Genomic DNA, 19,738 nt, shown 5'->3' with positions numbered 1-19,738 from the left:
AAATGGCGGTCTGTTACTCTTGCCTTATTTGTAAAAAATAAAATAAAATAAAATAAAATAAAAAGGCAGCACAGAAGATATATACAGTTATATTTAGTTGTTTTTTTTAAAAAATTATTTAGATTCTTGCACAAATAAATGTTTAGCAGTAATGTTTTAAAATGATTAGAAAGCCACTATAATTGCCCACCATAATTAGATTGACACTTTTATTTTGCTATCATAACAAAACCACGCAAACACTGCTAATTACTGCCATGCTCAATGAAATGTTGATCCTTCAAGAGAATTGGTTCTTATGATTTGCTAGCTGCTCACTTCCACAAATATCTTTACATGTAAAAAGTCTACTAGTGTGAGCAATGCATAGTCAGAATACTGAGCTCAGAGAAATCCTCTTCTGTGAAATGAAAATCATAGGCTGCAATTCATAGAAGATGAGCTGCAATCTCACTTGGGCTACAGTTGATGTTATACTGCACAAACAAGAAGAAGTTTGTTTGCATGATGAGTTATTTGCAGTAAGCTAGTCACTGGAATGGACTCTGGGAGTTGGTTGGAACTTGGAGAAACTACATGATGTAATCCTTTCTAGAAGAGGAGAGTGTGTGAGAGAGAGGGAGGGAGGGAGAAATATTTTAAATTTATTTTGTTGATATTGTGTTTTAAATTGCTGTAATCCACCTTGAATATACCTTACATAGAAAGCTGTAGTAAAAAAGTTGTATTAAATAAAATAAATCTGTTCTATAGCATGAAATTGTATAGTCCAATTCACTCAATAAAGGATCCTTTTGAAGGTCTGTGGGATTAAACTGGACACAGAATGTGAGCATGAAGATAAACTGCTTCTAACTACTGCTGCAAAGTTTTTCAATCCTTCGTGTGTTGAACACATGAAGGAGAATGTCACATCACCTTTCCTCCTATCCTAGATGCAGAATGTAAATTTAAATAGGCAGACTTTATTGCACACACTGATGCACAGACAGTAGGCATCCTATACCTGATCTGGACTTCTCCTGCACCTTTTAAAGAATGACATTTTCCCATTCATTAAATGGTGTGGAAGAAGGCAGGATCGGGTACAGGATGCCTACTGCCTGGGCACGGGTGTGCATAATAAAATTTGCCTATTTATGTTTACATTACACATCTAGCACAGGAGGAAAAGCAGTGTAATAATATCCTAATACAGGATGGACACTGACTTGGGTTATAAGTAGTCAAATTTAAGACCTGGAAATTTAAATAATATGCTTATTGAGCAAGAATGTATGTGCATTACTGAGAACACAGGCAGTGGGTAATTCTGAGCATAATACTGGCCTAACTATATACAAAGGTATATTTAAAAATAAAATAAAAATTAATTGATTGATATAAATAAATTAATTGATATAAATAAATGTATTGACTGATGCAATCAGATGGTTGATGCAATCTTATGAAAGGTAGCCAAGAGGTCCTGGTGTGTTACATCACCTCATCGGAGGAGAATAAATTGTTTGTATAAACAGGGATCTGTGATAATTTCTGTTCTGGTTGGATAGGGTCTGTCTGTTGACAGGACAGGGGAAAATATAAAATAATCTGGGAAGAGCAGGAAGGGAGGAATCTGAGCATCAGTCTCCTACACAGATTTTTTTTTTTTTTTTTTTTTTAGATTGTAAGCCCAAGGGCAGGGATCCGTCTAACTAAAAAGATTGCATGTACAGCGCTGTGTAAATTTACAGCACTTCATAAATAAAGGTTAATAATAATAATAATCCTATGCTGATAGTGTTGTTCTTGACTGATAAAGGGCCAAAACAGATGGGCTTGATAAAGCTGGCTACAGCTGCTCCAGCATGATTTGAACTAGGGTTACAGCAACCACACACTCCCAGCCTGATCTGGGCTGTTGCCCTGGTTTTGAACCAGGCGGGCAAAAGGAGCAACATTTTGCCTCTCCTTTTTGGCCTACTTCTTTGTAAAAGACATGCCCTTGGTGCAGTTTCCAGGTATGCTTGGGGCATACATCATCGAAGCATTCTAGTAAGACTGAATCCCTGCTCCCAGATAGGCTAGATATGTTTCCTATCTGAATAGACATTTTACATTATAATTGTAATACATGCTGCAAGATATAGCGATGCCTGGGCATATTAACCCCCTGGATGCCTATGTGTCAGAGGGGATATGGGTTAAAATACCTAATAATAATAATAATAATAATAATAATAATAATAATAATAATAATATATTTGTATTTTACTGCCTCTCCCAATGGATGAAGGTGGGATTACAACTGTAAAATAACCATAGAAAACAATAACATCTAATTTACATATAATAAAACAGTAAATCACCTAAAAATCCAATTCAAGACAGTAAAAACATTATTTAAAGTGCACAGTTGTGATCAGAAGTGGTTTTTTCCCCTTGAGTTCTTTATAAAAGGTCGGGTGGGTAAGCCCGCCATAAGAGATCTAACATAAAGTGCTTTCTTGAAGGGATCTAAGGTGGTAATAAGACTGATCTCTTCCAGCAAGTTGTTCCATAACTTGGGGGCTATGGCTGTATACGCTCTGTGGGAAGTTGTTGTTAGCCTGACTTTTGAATAATCTATTAGATTCCTCCCAGATGTTCTGAGAGTGTGGGGCAGATTATGTAGGGAAAGGCGTTCCCTCAAGTAGCTCAGGCCCAAGCCATGTAGCGCTTTAAAGGCAATAACCAATACTTTGTATTGCTCCTGGAAGCTAATTGGCAGCCAATGTAGAGATTTTAGAACTGGTGTTATATGGGCCGACCTAGGTGTTCCAGTGACCAATCTGGTTTTGAATTAATAGAAGCTTCTGAAGTTGGCACAAAGGTAGCCCCAAGTAGAGCACATTACAGAAATCTAAATGAGAGATTACCAGTGCATGTACCACTGTTTCAAGGTCCTTTTTGTCCAGTAGGGACGGAATTGGTATATCAGCCAAAGCTGATACCAAGCACTCCTGGCCATCACATCCACTTGAGGTGATAACTGTAGAGATGAGTCCAGGAGTACTCCCAAACTGCAAACTTTGTCCTTTAGGGGAAGTGTGACCCCATCCGGGACTGGTTGACAAATCCCCATCCCCGTAATGTTCTCTATGTGTAAATAAAGAAATATCGCCTGAGGCAAAGTAGAAGATATAATGCCCTGTAACGTAATGATGCCTTATATGTTTACATGCAATAATATGTAATGAAAGTAATATAGAGACATTGAAATGTTTGTGTTTTTCCCTTACATTTGTATATCCTGAAAGACTTCTCATTCCTCCATATAAATATCCTGAGATTCCAATCCTTAAGAATGCTTAAGTGGACTGTTGATATGAAATCTACCTGTTTTGGCTTTACTGTTGGTCATGACTTGGCAAACAGGCAAACAGATAGACATGAGGACCTCCAGATAGATACAGATTAGCTGCCAAATTGCAAATAACTCTGTTTAAAGTGATAGACATGGGGAACCATGTGTATTTCAACAGATTAGTATAGGACTCTATAACTATGAGCTGGAACAGACCAGCAGAAAAAGCCGGCTTCCTGGAGACTTGGTGGTGTGGCGTACATACAACACGCACACACAAGTTGTCAGATAGCCACCATGAAGCCACCCAGGCATTTATGCAATGACAGCTTTTTAGCGCTCTGGCTGCATAGTGTTTAGATGCCGCACAGCACAGGAGCACCAAAAAGCCACGATGGTGGTGGAAAGGTTGCCCCTTTTTCAGCGCAATAAGGAGCAGCATTTTGCATTGCTTTTCCCATTGCCCATAGCCCAGCATTAGACATCTACAAATGCAATGGTATTTGTGCCTTTGGGGGAGGGGCATTTTTGGTAACTGTGTATGCATGCCTTCTACAAACACTTTCAGGCTTTTGATATATTTTATTTGAAAGTTTTATTTATAGTTGAGATTTTTTCTTACTTTTTCATATGAAATAGTTTGTGACTCAGATTCTAAAATAAACTGAAACACGTGTCAGTCATCGATGGCTGTGAGAAACAGAGTGACAGAGTGAGACTATTTAAGTTTTGAACAACATAAAGACATGCTATTCAGAGACAATTATTCCTGTTAAGTGCTTGCCAATGAATAATGTGAACGTATGGTGTGAATTACTCTGTTAACACTAGGCAGGTGGCATGTGAATGCTAATAGTATCTTCAAATCTTCTACTAAAGAGCAGCAACAAGACACTTTTATGAATATTTAATTTGTGTGAAGTAATAATACTAATAGAGTAGATGGCTGCCAGTAAAACAATATTTTTTTTATTTAAAAAAGAAACCAAATATTGCCTGATTATCACCAGAGCTATGTAAACATTCCTTCTTGGAAGCAGAACAAGGAAAGAGAGGACAAATAAGAAACAAATTCAGTTTCACCAAAATTTCCCATTTCACATCCCCTGAGAATTTCTGTAAGAGTTGGTACACCTTACCTCAGACACTATCACATGTCTGAACCTTGTGATAGGAGATGTTTTCTCTAGCAATACTATTAAGCTCACATGTTTCATAAACAATATAAGTCCAAGACAAGATGAACCATCTTTGCTAGTTCTAAATATGCCATTTTGCCATATGTGTTTGTGCCTATTAGGGGCCATCCTTTATTCAAAATAGTTAAATGATTATAGCAAGCTAAGCAATTCACTGTCTGCTGCACTTTAGTACTTCACCATACCTAGTGGTACGTTTGTTTCTCTGAGATTTATAAAAGGAAAACACTTGTATTTGGAATGTTTTGTTTCATGATTGATTCATTGTCATAAAAACTTTTTATATACTTCTTAATAGGCTAAAAGAGGAATATTTAGACAGAATTTGGTGGTTGCTCCTTTGTTATATGATTTGTCTGATTGACTGATAAAGGAAAGTGGTATTAGTAAAAGAAAAACCTGGCCCTATTCCTGTTACCATAAGCTTCTGTGTGAATGTAATTGTTACTATAGTTTCTCCATTCTCACTATTTTACCTAACAAACACTCCATGGTTGTTAAATGTGTCATTTAAAGCAATGATTTTGAATGACAAAATAAATATTGGTTCTTGTTTTCTACCGAATTCTTGCTTTCATAAAGCTACAAAGCAAAGGGGTAAGTGGAACATACAATAGGGTTTCTGCCTAAGGCATCAAAACAAACACCTTAGATTTTTCTAAATGCATAACTTCTGTTCTAAACGAAAGTAAAAAAACAACCCTTTTAATCAAAGAGACATGGGTTGGGATTTACATATTGCATATAGCCTCTTTCCCACTTGTTCTATCTCCCCCCAAGAATCATCTTAGTTGTTTTTTTAAATATATAATGTATATTTGCATTAAAAAACAACAACCCTGTTATGTTCATACAATGTACAAAATGAACACTCTAATCTAGGGTAAATTAACATGTAAAGAAATCATATTGATTCTGTAAGTCCATTCTAACTGGGACAAGCAATGTGATTCAGGTTTTATTTCACAAAACATGATACAATGTTCTTATAATAAAAATAAGAATCTGTGCCCTAATTAAGTTAGAGTCTGCTTATTTCCCTAATTATAATTTTTTCCTCAAATAACCATTTTTGAACACATTTTCCTCCAATAACATACATTTTTGTTTTCAGTATTCCCTAACATCCAACTTTACCTAACAGAATTTCTGATTCTGTTACATTTTATTACAAAATTCAGAAAAATCCTTAATTGGAAGGATAATTGTATCTTGATCCACGTATTTATCTAATGAGATAAATCATGAGAAATGACTTAGCTACTTTTCTCCCTAAAAGTTAGGAAACAAAATTTCAGATATCCACACCAATCCATATTGGGTGAATCCACATTGAAGAAATAATGCAGTTTGACACCACTTTAACTGTCATGGCTCCATCCTATGGTATCCTAGGGTTTGCAGTTTCATGAAGCACCAATACTTGTTGGCAGAGAAGGCTAAAGACCTGGTAAAACTAGATGTTCTAGAATTCCATAGGCTTGGAACTACAACACTTAAAGTATTGTCAAATTTCTTATTCCAACAGTGTAGATGCACCCACCAGGGATAACTTTTTATTTCCTCTGTATTTCAAAGGACAACAACTTGATACTGATTTCCAGATCTAACACACAGATAAAATTCTCTGAATTTTGCAATGTACTTCTCAGTTTTGTAAAATATATAAAAACTCATAATATATTTATTTTAAGATTTAATGTCTTTAAGTGATAATATGGTTAGAAATGTATTGGGGGGGATGCATTCAAAAGTATATATATATATATTTAAGAATGAATTTTCAGTCAGTTCTAGAAAATAGATTGATGCTAAACTAGAAACAGACTTACAAATGACTGCACTGGAAATAGAAAAATCCTTTCATCTCTGTTCCATATGCACTAATACAAGTGCATAAATCTAATCAGTCCCTTCAGTTTCAGGTTATTTTAATTTTTCAAACAACTCAGTAAGCTAGAAATTAGTCTCCAGCAAATGTAGGCATCCCTTATTTACACATGGATATCAAATACTGTGAGTACCAGAGTACTAATTCCAATGCAGTAAATTCCATCCCAGACAGCCAGGTTTGAGTGTTGGGCTACAATTCTGCAGACCAGGGTTTGAATTCCTGCTTAGCCAGGAAAACACACTTGGTTATCTTGGGCAACTCACACTCTCTCAGCCTTAATGGAAGGCAAAGGCTTACCCAATCTGAACAAAGCTTGCCAAGGAAATCCCATAATAGGTTTACTTTAGGGTTGCCATAAGGTAGAGACAATGTGAAAGTACACACAACAAAATTCCACCTCACTGCATGTTTTTTCTAATTGCTTTTTCCATAGGGCCCAATGCTGTTGACTCTAGAGATTGAGGAAGTAGTTGACCCTATGCAAGAAAGCTAGATTTGATACTAAAGCGCTCACCATGTCCTACTCCTGGGAAGAGTGCCACTACTGCATGGCTGCCCCCTTATCTTCCTCATCCCTTCTGCACAGGCTGTACCCCTTGCCGTGTGAATGGAAGATCTAGTGACTACCATGTTCTAACTGGGTAGATGAAGGGATTCTTCAATTTCCAGTACAGTCTTCATTTTTATGTCATATTCTAGTGATATACTGTATGTCTGTCAGCATCATGAAGCTTCCCACTTCAGGCCATAGTAGAGCTTGCTCTGCCTATTTTTCATTCATTTGCTACTATTTTCTTCCCTGCCACTCCTTCCTGCTCATCTAATCTCATTATTGACATTTCACATCTTATATTTGCAGTTTCAAAAATAGTGGTCTTTGAAGGCAAGGACCTTGCCCTTCTTTAATGAACTTCCAGAAACATTTATCCAGACTCCACACATATTCTGTCTTCCTAAGTTCTAACAGAGAAATCATTTTGAAAGTATGGAAACAGAAAATATCAACAGAATTAGATATACTGAATATTAAGCTGGGTATAGCAAGGAATGGGAACCTCTTAATGGCAGAATGGGCTTAGTAATTAAGGTTTGTTATTGTTGTGTGCCTTTAAGTTGTTTCAGATTTATAATAACCCCAAGGCAAACTATTGTAGGATTTTCTTGGCATTTTTTTTTTCAGAGGGAGTTTGAAACTGACATCATCTGAAGCTGAGAGAGTTCACCCAGTGGGTTTATGTAGCCATGATGGGATGTGAACAGTAGTCTCAAATGCCCAAACCACCATCGCATCCTGGCTCATTAATTAGAGTACCCTTACTATTTGAGGATCTTTTTCCCCTCCCTATTCATTCTAACCATTCCTCAGTGTCAGCTGATACAGCCATCTTGCATCTACCAAGGTTTCCTGATGCATACTTTGGGGTAACATATAAGAGGGCCTCACCTGTGACAATCTTTTTATGTGGAAATTGCCTTCTGTATTGGTGTTAGGGATATTTTGTTTACTAATTTTATTTGCTAATATTTCTCAAAAGAATTTATTTTAGCAATTTTCTTCCTGATGCACAACAAGCTTCAGAAACTGATCCTTTCAAATACTATGTACACTTTGCACAAAATTTACATGTAAGATATTATTTTCTGAACAGGCAGATTTCTGTGCAAACCAGTCACTGAGTTCAATGATGCTTACTCTTGATTAAATTTATATATAGGATTGTAACCTAAGTGCTATTTCATGGGTAGCTTTCTAAGGTAACTTTTCCCTAGTGGTACCTTTTATTATTTTAATCATGCAGATCACTCTTGTCATTCTATTTTTTTTTTTTTTTTTTTTTGGTAGCTAAATAAATAAAATTGTGGGGTGTCTGAAGCAAGCATGCTAGTAAGTGAACACGCAAATGAGGGTCAAATTTTAAAGCAACCTCATTCCCCACCTTCTTTTTCCTTTTTTGTCAGTAGAAAAATATCTGGCAAAATAAATTGAGTTTCCCCTATACTGGAGAGCTTTACATATCATAACCCAAACTTTGTTAAAGAATCCTTTTACAAGTCGTTTAACAATAACTTAAGCTCCATTTGAGCCATTTTATGGCAGATATAAGGTGTTATACATAATCTTCTTAGCAGCTTTGCAAGCACTGCTTATACAGACAGAATAATAATGTTATATGGACTTGCTTGCCAAGAAAATATTATATCACTCCAAATTAAGCTTACTTCTAAATTTGCATTTAATTAGCCAAACAAAATATAGGCATGCATATTGGTCAATTTGAGACATAATAATTGGTCCCAATTAGCTGATCTCAGGGGATAAATTGGGGGTTTAGAAAATAAAAATAGGAAATGCATATGTAACCAGACAAAAATATTTTTAAAAAATCTTTTGAAATGATTTTACCTGAATTTTCTTTATAATACATTTACAGAATATCCACCAGTTATTTCCTGTCTCAGAAGCAAAATGCAGATTTGAGCTTCCAGAAAGTATTTATGCTTTCTACCTTGTCTTATCTGTTAATCTTCTTTTAAAAATAAACCTTAAAAGTGTTTTTTTAAAAAGAAAATATCTTCTGTAGTTTCTTTGACAGCATGATTATTATAAATGTCATTGAGTGGCATCCCCAAACACAATGTTTCCAGCAACCAAAAGTCATGGTTGGACTTGGATTCAAATCATTTACTTTTTTCCCTATTATATCTTTCAGGTTTGGAAAATTTGAGGACAAGAAAACAAACAAACAAAACTGCAAACACTTTATATATCTGAAGTGGGTAAATGTGGTGGATAATCATTTCTGGATAATGAGTATGTGTGAGCTCCACACACAGGGACATGTGGCTTCCAACTTACTGCCTGGAGCCAATTTACTATTAAAGCCATTGAGTAGATTAAAAGTTCCTCACCATTATACAGCGCGCCCGCATCATACGCAGGCGCGCTTTACGCAGCTTGAGCATACGCGCTCAAGCCGTGGGGCATGCGCAGGGCGGAAGGGGCGGCGCATCCAATTGAATGGGTGCACGCGCCCGTTGCGCCCGTTGCACCCCTGCGCTGCTGTGCCGCCGCGCACGAGCTCCATTGTTTCCAATGGGGCTTGAGCATAGGCGGAATTCGCCTTACGCAGAGGGATCTGGAACAGATCCCCACGTAAGGCAAGGGCCCACTGTAGTATGTCAAATAATCATAAAACAGAATTTTCTGCACAGGGATTAAGATTTCAAAATTGATATCTTATTTCTTAATGCAGGAGATGCTTTTTTATGCACAGAAAATACTGTTTTCTGTGCAACTCAACATCGTCCTAACTTTACATGGAAAATTATCCACAGTTGCAGCTCCAGAAAAAAAAAAAAACATTTTCTGCACAATAATTAAAGTTATGTGTTGATTTCCTGACACTGATTTCCTGAAACTGAAGAAACCTTCTTTTTAATAATTTTACAAATATTTTCAAGCATTCTTTTTACCCTATGCATGAACAGGAGTGCAACTTCGAATAATAACTGTAGTTATGTAGGTGGTATCCACATGGCAGAGCCACATTAATGATTAGAGGGTTAGTGCTCCCCTAACCAATTCCTGCTATTTAACTCACCATTCCACAGCTGCTATCTATCTACCCTCCCCACATTTTAGCAATCTTGCAGTTGCTAATTTATTTTCAATGTCTTTGAGCCCATTTAGTCTGTAGTATTTAAAGCAGTAGAGCCCTGTGGCCCCTTGAAGACAGGTAATCTATCTAGATCACAAGTTGAATGTGAGTTAACAGTGTGGTGTGGCAGCTAAAAAGGTCAATGCAATTCTAGGCTGCATCAATAGTATAGTGTCTAGATCAAGAGAAGTAATAGTGCCACTCTGTTCTGCTTTGGTAAGGCCTTACCTGGATTATTATGTCCAGTTCTGGGCATCACAATTCAGAAAGGATATTGACAAGTTGGGCCATGTCCAAAGAAGGGCGACTAAACGGTGAAGGGTCTGAAAACCATACCTTATGACGGGAAACTTAGGGAACTGGGTACGTTCAACCTGGAGAACAGAAGGTTAAAAGTGATATGATAATCCTGTTTAAATATTTTAAGAGGTGTCCAATTGAGGATGGAGCAAGCTTGTTTTCTGCTACTCCAGAGAATAGGACCTGGAACAATGAATTCAAACTAGGGGAAAATAGATTCCAGCTCAACAGAAAGAATTTCCTTACAGTAAGAGTTGTTCAACAGTGAAACACAGGACTAAAACAGACTGCCCTGAAGGGGTGGCTTCAAGCTACTCCTGAGAAACTGGGTGGGGGACATGGCAATTGCACGCCACAGCCCCAATTCAGCCAGTTCCTATTTCCGCTACTATTTGGGTTGGAAAAAAGCTACTCCTTTTCTTCTGGAGCCAGATTTTTGCCAGCTTCAGGGCAAGGGGCATCTAAATGCTATGCCCCCCCCCCAGTCACCCAGAAGCTATAGGGCATGTAATCGCTAGCATGGCTTCTGGGTGACTTGGGGGTGTGCCACATCTAAACACCACAACCCTAAGCCAGCTATAAAAGCACTTTACTTGCCCTACACTCCCTCAGAGTGGTAGTCTACTTCTTTGAGTTTTTTAAACAGAGGCTGGATGGCCATCTGTCTAGGGTGTTTGAGTCTCTGGTTTTGTATGGCAGGGGATTGGACTGGATGGTCCTTGTGGTCTCTTCCAACTTTATGATTCTATGATTCTATTTACTGTATTTAACCCCATTTGTGAGTTAGATGAGTCCATTTTATCAGATGGTTCTTTTGACAAAGGACCTTACCGCATTGCCCCTGGGGACATGATGGGGGCATGATGAAAGGGAGCGGGATGAGAACAGAATTGGTGCTATCACTCATTATACTGCACAGCAGAATGCTGCCAATCCCATTACATTCCCGATCCATCACAGAGGAGGTGATTTTCAGGAATTGTTTAGAAGCATTTCTGAAAATCAATTCCTCTGGGATGGATCCAGAACACAATGGGAACTTTCGGTGGTGGTGCTGGTGTTCTGCTGTGCTGCAATAGAATGAATGATAGCACCCATCCTGTTCTCATCCCACTCCCTTTCATCATGCCCCCATCATGTCCCCGGGGGCAACGCGTTAAGGTCCAAAGACACTGCAGAAATACTCCAGTTTGAGAGCACCTGAATGAACCTTGCTCAGTGCTAGGGAATCCTGGGAATTGTAGCTTATTGTGACACCAGAACTCTCTGACAGAGAAAGTTAAATGTCTCACAAAACTACACTTCTCAACGTTTTCTAACATTGCGCCAAGTCAGTTAAAGTGGTCTGAAACTGGATTGTTTCTGCAGTGTATGTTGGACCAAAGACTAAGCATCTGATGAGGTGGGAACAAGGCATGGAACCAGATACAGATAAACAGAGAAAAACAAACAACCCAACAACAGGCTTCTTTTCTCTTAGAAAAGAAAATTTGTAGGAAAAAGATTTTGAGTCCTCTCTAAGATACAACGTAGGAGGTAGAGGTCTGCCTGCCAGCTAAATCGTCTTTGCCAAATAGCTCAGCATAGAGCACAGCAAACTGTTGTGAAAATGGCCCCACACTGAGGAGCCAGCACTCCAAGCACTGTGCAGCAGCTGGCATGACTTGGCAGTGGCATCTGGAAACCAGGAGGGAAGTATAGCAGTAGGCAGAGAAAAGACAGAGACTGCAGAGTGCTGAAGCCAAGGGGTGGAGGAATGGCATATAATAAGGAAGGAGGAAACACAAAATCCTACAAGGAATGTAAGAAGCAGTGAAATAAATCTGTAAATGTGTGTGTATTTGGGGAGGGGAAATAGGCAGGTTGGAAACTGTAGTGCAAAACTAAAGAATGTAGCAAGTACATTTTTAAAATACATTTTAAAATACCCTTTAAAATATCTTCTAAAAATACATAGAGCAAACCCTGTGGGAATTGTTCAGTGCTCCCAAAAGATATGAAACTATACAATTGACAGTTATCAAGCTGGTGAAGGAATGGGCTTGGAAACATGATGTTTTGGTTATCCATGAAGCTGTGAAAACTCACCAGCAAATCCAGAAAAAAAGAAAAAAACCAGGAATATTTAAGAAGTGGAAGATGACTGCTTTAATTTTGTTAGTTTTGGCCCTAGCTCTCCAATCTGATAAGGTCCTATCCTCTAGGGTTTGGGCTCCTAATGTGAAGTTTTCTGCAAATTTGATAAGCATGTCCTTTATTTCATCACCCAGGTCATTGATAAAGATGTTGAGTAGCACTGGGCCCAGGACAGAACCTTGTGTACCCACTAGTCACAGGATGAAGAGATACCCTCTTATCTGATACACCTCTTATCAAGTTCCAAAGAACTGTTGAAGTGGTTCCTCCTCCTTTATGAACACTGACTAGAATGCCACTATCTTGTCAACTTGTTGGGCAACTTGTGCATCTTCAGATGTTACAGCTGTTTCAATCAGCCTTATCCCATGTAGCAGTCCAAAAACACATAAAATGCAACATATTGGCTACCCCATCAACAGAGTTAAAACATATATTGATTTTATAAGAAATACTACTAATATCACAAATAAATAGCAATATAAGTAAACATATAAAGCCAAATTTCAGGGAATGTGTAATCCTATCTAGCACAGACATTTGTTCTTTCCTTGTTCTGTCTTTCAATTGACTAGGAATGTCTCTTGTCTAGATTAAATTTTAGGTTGCATGTCCTCATCCAGTCCATTACTGACAGCACACATTGTTTCAAAACTTTGGGAATCAACAGGAAGGAAAGACAGAGTTGCGTGTCATCAGCATATTTGTGACACTGAACTCCAAAACTCTGGATAAGTTCTCCCACTGGTGTTATGCAAAGTTAAACAGTCTGGGGGACAAAACTGAGCTCTGAAAGACAATAACCAGGATGTCAAACAGGAATCCCTCAGCACTATCTTTGGAGTTCACTCCTCCAGGAAGTATTGGAACAACTGTAAAACAGGTACCAAGTCCCACCCCCTAGAGGTGGCCCAGAAAGATGCCATGGATGATGGTATTGAAAGCTGCTGAGAGGTCCAACAGAACCAACAACACAAGTAAATAAGGCAGTCAAAGCTATCTGAAGTTCATAATCAGGCCTGAAGGAACATTGAAATGGGTCTAGATAACCCATTTCATTTAGGAATTCCGGGAACTGGAAGACCACCACATGACCTAGAATCTTGCTGAGGAAAGGAATATTAGAATATTCTTTGAATTACTCTTCACTTTCAGCTGCTTTCACTTCTTTCACAGCTTTGGCATCGACTGTCAGAACAGTGTGACTGATTTTTATCTCAAATTCTGAAGCAACTTGTCTACTCCGCTTCACCTCAATGCACATTTAAAATAAATTTAGGATTTAGGATAGGTTTAGAATTCCTCAAGAAATGAAAGAATAATTTTTTTAGCAATTTTCTTCTAAATGAAAGTATGTATTCAGAAATGTGCATTTTTCAAAGACTCGTGATAGTTTGAGACTTTTTCTGAACAAAATTTTCACATGAGATTTTTGCACAGAAAACAACATTTCCTTTGGAGGAAACAGCATTTTTACATAGAAAGGGCTGTTTTCAGAGTAAAAACAGAAACAAAAATACTATATACAAACTATATACACACTGAGTGACCTTTGTGCCAAGTTCAGAAACTTCAGTTGGTTCAAAATATGGCAGCCAGATTGGTTACAGGAACATCCAGGAGTGAACATATTACACCCATACTCAAGTCACTCCATTGGCTGCCAATTAGTTTCTGGGCAAAGTACATAGTATTGGTTTTGACCTTTTAAAGCTCTGGTGGTGCACTGGTTAAATTCCTGTACTAGAGCCACTCACTCAAAACCATAAGGTTGCGAGTTCAATACCAGCAAAAGGGCTCCAGCTTAACTCAGGCTTGTATCCTTCTGAGGTTGCTAAAACGAATATCCAGCTTGTTGGGGGAAATTAGCTTGCAGTTGTAAGCCACTTAGTGGCTGCCTACTTCAGTATGAAGCAGTATATAAATGAAGCTGTTGCTGCTGCTGTTACATGGTTTGGGTCCACGTTATCTACAGGATCTCCTTCTCTCATACAATCTGCCCCAAACACTAAGGTCCTCTGAAGAGCAGTTGCTACAGCCTGCAAGAACACATCTGGCGGCTGTTAGCCAGCTGCCTGAAGACCGTGGAATGACCCATCTGGAAGAGATCTGACAGCTAAACCAGTTGTCGGAATACAATGCATCACTACCCCACTAACTCAAAAATTGTTCTCTAATAATTTACTTGTCAGATAGGTTTCACATATGATCCCAGAATTAATGTGAATACAGGGTAAAAATGCAGTTGAAAATTGGATGATGATGATGACAACAATAACAATAACAACAACAACAATGAAAAATATCAGAATTATACAGGGAATTTAAAACAACTGAACACATTCTAGGAGTGTGTGTTTCAAACAGAGGGATTTTTGTCTTAATAGAAACTGGAGGATTAGAAAGATAAATGGAGGAAATGGCAGGGAAACTATGATGAGAAAGGGATTTCATCATTATGCACTCAGGCATTTTAAAAGATATTGGGAACACAAGCAACAAATCTGCACATAAAAGCCATTGTGAACTAACCCTAGGTCCTTCAACTTTATATCCCTTTAAAAATTACATTGACATTTATTTATTGCCATAATTGCAGGAAGGTTAATATGTCAGAAGAAAGATACAGAGTCTAATGATGCACTAAGTGTTATAAAGCACAGCCACTTTGCATTTTGTGATTAAGTCAATAGTTGTATTACTGAGTAAGCAATTTTCTTGACAGAAACTCAATAATTCCTTGTTTAACTTGAATTCACACAATGGAAGTGCCCAACCCATTGCCTATGACTAATAAAAATGACTCTTATGCAGCAGGATCCTCAGTTACTTTTTTCATTGCTGGAACTGGTTCAAATAACGCATACATTAAGTTGTTTACATATGTTGAACTGGTATTTCTCAAATAATTATTTATAAGATTCACATCTAATACTTCAAATACATTTTGTTGCTGGCCATTCTTTGTTGGGTAAATTGTTGGTACAGAGCCCAGAATGGCTGGCAGGTGTTTAGGCAGTAGGACCAGCTGGTCACTACAGAAGAAAGAAACTACTGAGAACAAATAAATACATTAGCCAGATCCTGCTAGTGAATTATGCTGGCATAACTCTGTTTTTCTGGTATAATAATATTATCAAATAAGAAATAATGGTGGTAGCGGGTACTCAGGAAATCAATTTTTGTCGGAAGAAGCTGCTGTGACCAGTCTTAAATTTTTGCAGTGCATTCGGACACATTCTCACCCTGTCACTACTTTTCCATAGTAATCAGCAGACCATTGTATTAATCTCCCATACAGGCAAAGTGATGCTCAAAATTCTACAACAATGACCTTTTCCATATACGAAACATGAAATGTCAGATGTTTAAGCTGGATTCACGAAAGGAAGGGGCACTATGGTTTATATTGTAAACATGCTTTGGACAATGGAGCACACCAAAGAATTTCAGAAGAAAATCATCCTATGCTTTATAGGTAATACCAAAGCTTTTTATTGGGTAGATCCTGGAAAATACTTTTAAGGAAACTGGTGTATCACAGTATTTGATTCCCTTGATGCTCAGTCTGTACTCTGAACAAGAGGCTACCATCAAGACAAAATGTGGAGAAATTGAATTGTTTCCAAATGTCCAGGGGATTAGGAAAGGCTGATTTTATCATCCTATCTTGGCTTGGCCATGTAAACTCACTCGGTGATCTTGGGCAAGTCACTCTCTTAGCCTCAGAGGAGAGCAATGGAAAACCACCTCTGAAGAAACTTGCCAAGAAAGCCCTATGAAAGAAACATCTTAGGGCTACCATAAGTAACAACAAAATACATGGTGAAGACATTGAAAAAGTTCAAGACTTTCCATACAGTCATTATTCTAAATGGAGACTGCAGTCAATAAAGTAGAAGATTAGGTCTTGGCAGGATAGCTATGAAGGAACTAGACAAGATCCTGAAGTATAAAGATATATGAATGGATTCTAAAGTGATGATTGTCCATGACATCATATTTCCCATTTTTATGTATAATTGTGACAAGAAAAATGCCTAAGGAGTGTTCTATGGATACTGTGAATGGCTAAAAAGAGAAATGAATGGGTATTAGAGAAAATCAAGCTTGAACTCTTTCTAGGAGCCAAAACAACTAAACTAAGGCGCTGGCTAGATGGGCCCTATGGGGCGCCATCATGACATGCGAGGGGCAGCACTTTCAGACCCCTCTCGCCCCTCGCACATGACGAGGGCATCAAAATGGCGGCGCCATGTACATAGGGGCACCACCATTTTGATGTGATGGATGCCTAGCGTCTGCACATCTCGGCGACCTTGTGACTTTAGAATCCAATCATATATCTTTATGCTTCAGGATCTTGTCTAGTTCCATCATAGCTATCCTGCCAAGACCTAATTTTCTACTTTATTGACTGCAGTCTCCATTTAGAATAATGACTGTATGGAAAGTCTTGAACTATTTCAGTGTCTTTTTATGGGTTCTTTTTGCTGCGCAAGGGAGCCGCACGGTTTTTCTCTTGCACATGACAAGGGCGTAAAAATGGCGGTGCCCTGTACATACGGGCGCCGCCATTTTGACGTGACGGACACCTAGCATCAAGTCTTGGCACCCTTGTGACACCGCGGGTTCTTTTTGCTGCGCGAGGGAGCCGCATGGTTTGTCCGCTGCGGCTCCCTCGCGCAGCAAACCAGGGTGGTGGGAGACCGCCCTTTTTGGACGGTCTATATCCTGCCTATGAAGAGTTGACTCACTATAACAGACAATCATGCTGGATAAGGTAGAAGGCCACATTATACATGGGATAGATTTAATCAATGACGTAGGAGCCTGAATCTGCAAGACGTGAGCAGGGCTGTTGATGATAGGGTGACTTGGAGGTCTCTTCATGGAGTCGTCATAAGTCTGAATTGACCCGATCACAGTTAAAAACAACAACAACAGACACATTATTGCATCTGCATAATGTTGTCTATGATACCTTGTCTTCCCTGATGTAGTTCTGTAGACCAGTAGGATTGTTTCTATTTGGTTCAGTTTTCCATATGTAAGCATTAGCTTCACACTTTTCTAGGCTGCCAAGAAAACAAAACACATCTTGCTTCAGACATCTGCACATTTCCAAGGTTTATGATGGTGAAGAAAATGTGCACACCAATATTTTGAAAATATGCATGACTACAAATATCACAGTTCTTTTGGGGAAATCTGACAAAATGTGTATAAAGACACAAACATTTTGAAAATAGGTTTCTAAGAATATGCATGAAACAAAATAAATTTTGAAAGTCTGATAAGGGTGTAGAGTGAGAGATGGAATGCCAGTGCCCAATTTAATTCCATGAGCATCATCCCACATAGGCAGTACTAAAGAATGATGGGAGATGCAGTCTAAGAATGCATGAAGGGTCACAGGTTTTGTACTTCTGCAGTTAGAAAACTGTGAGGAAATTGTCCTATGTAATGGAATAAAACAGCCATCAAAAGCTTTTGTAAACTTCTACAGATAGAAGTGGGTTCTACATGTGTTCTGGAAGAAACAGCTAGTTTCAAAGAGGCAGAGGCAGCAGGTGGAGAGAGAGTAAGAAAGGTGAGGGCTGGCTAAAAGCAGCTGACACCAAATGGTCTTTCTTTGCAAAACTGATGGGGAGGTGAATCTCTTCCCTTGAAGGACTGCCTTTCTCTATTTTCCTTTATGTTCTATCTATATATTTCCAAACAGACAAAATATTACAAAGCTGCCTTGAATCTCTATGCTATCTTATCTTAACCAAACCAAAATTCCTAATTCTGACACTGGAGCTTTTCAACCTCCCCTTGCTTTTGTTGTGGTCCCATATCAGCTTACTGGAAGCTAAGCCAATCAACCTAAATTCTCCTAAAATTTAGAGTGAATTATGGAAGCCTTCTCCTATCACTGACTTGTATTAGGTAATATATCTGTTAAAATTTGATAGAAACTAAAATAAGGTTTCATTAAGTCTAAATATCTGACAGGTGGGTTCCATACACTTCTAAAGAGGCTTTTAGAGTGACATCAGTATAACATTGCACTTCTCTTTTTGCAATACTTGAGTAAGTATAGCCATAAGCTTAGTTTTTCACAAAACTGTTGCTTGTTACTAAACTCATGTGGCAATCCTGTGTCATTTATTTTCAATGTGGAATGTGATTCTGCTGTATAGTGATATAATATGTGAAGAGTATTTTTTTTTTAAAAAAAAAACAGATCACACTTTATTAGACAGGTCAAATTATTTCACAAGCTGCTCTGCACTGGTAGATTATTTAGATGCCTGGGGTGATAAATGAGAAAAGATTAGAAAAGGACTGAGTAAGTAATGACCTGGTATTTATATGCAATCATAGAGGGGGTTTTTCATTTTGGCAACTGCTAAAATTGTCCTGGAATTTTCATCTGAGGCATCAGTGAGTCAAAACATAAGACAAGGGCTTGTCTCATCTTTTAAGACAAGAGCACTCTTTGTAGTACAATATAGGTAGGCTTCTTCATTTAAATTCCTCACTTGGTTTTCTTCCACAGATACACTCTGTTCTTTTCAGGTAAAAGTAAGCCAAGGTGAAAGAGAAGTGATTCCCATTCATTCATTTATTTATTTATTAGTGTGCTAGCCCACCAGTCTAAATAGTTCTGGTTGACTCACATCTTTTCCATGTTGACTGATTTATACAGCTGTTTGGGGCTGTAATCTAACGTACCAAATGATAGGAAGACATTAACTATAGCACTGTGTACCATACTGGACAAAGTCTGAATCAACTTAGTTGAAGTTGCCTCAGGTATATATTACAAAGTCTACCATCTGCTTGCAAAGTGGATTCAGGATGTTTTGTATGCTGTCAGCTAAACCAAAATAAAAGTTTGGTAGCTAGCAATTTCTGATGTATTTTGATAATTTGTGTGTGTGTGTGTGTGTGGGGGGGGGTTCCCTTTGAAAATCTGACCTAGTTTCATTTTGCTGTGCCCTCTTTGATAACTTAAAAATGGTACTCAGTGAGCAGGAAAGACATTTCATTCACTTTCTAGGATGAACCACCCTGTTCTAGTTCTTTTCCAACTCTGTGATATTCTTTTATGTTAGTGAAATGTACATAATATTCAGGGTATGAGAGCATCATAGATTTTAATACTGGTGCTGTGAATTTTGCTAATGTAATTTATTCTTCCTCTATATTCTACAAATTGCATTTTAAAAAA

Source organism: Sceloporus undulatus, chromosome 5 (assembly GCF_019175285.1).
Source record: "Sceloporus undulatus isolate JIND9_A2432 ecotype Alabama chromosome 5, SceUnd_v1.1, whole genome shotgun sequence".
Lineage (NCBI taxonomy): Eukaryota > Metazoa > Chordata > Lepidosauria > Squamata > Phrynosomatidae > Sceloporus > Sceloporus undulatus.
The sequence above is the reverse complement of the archived record's forward strand: the minus strand, read 5'-3'. Positions refer to the sequence as shown.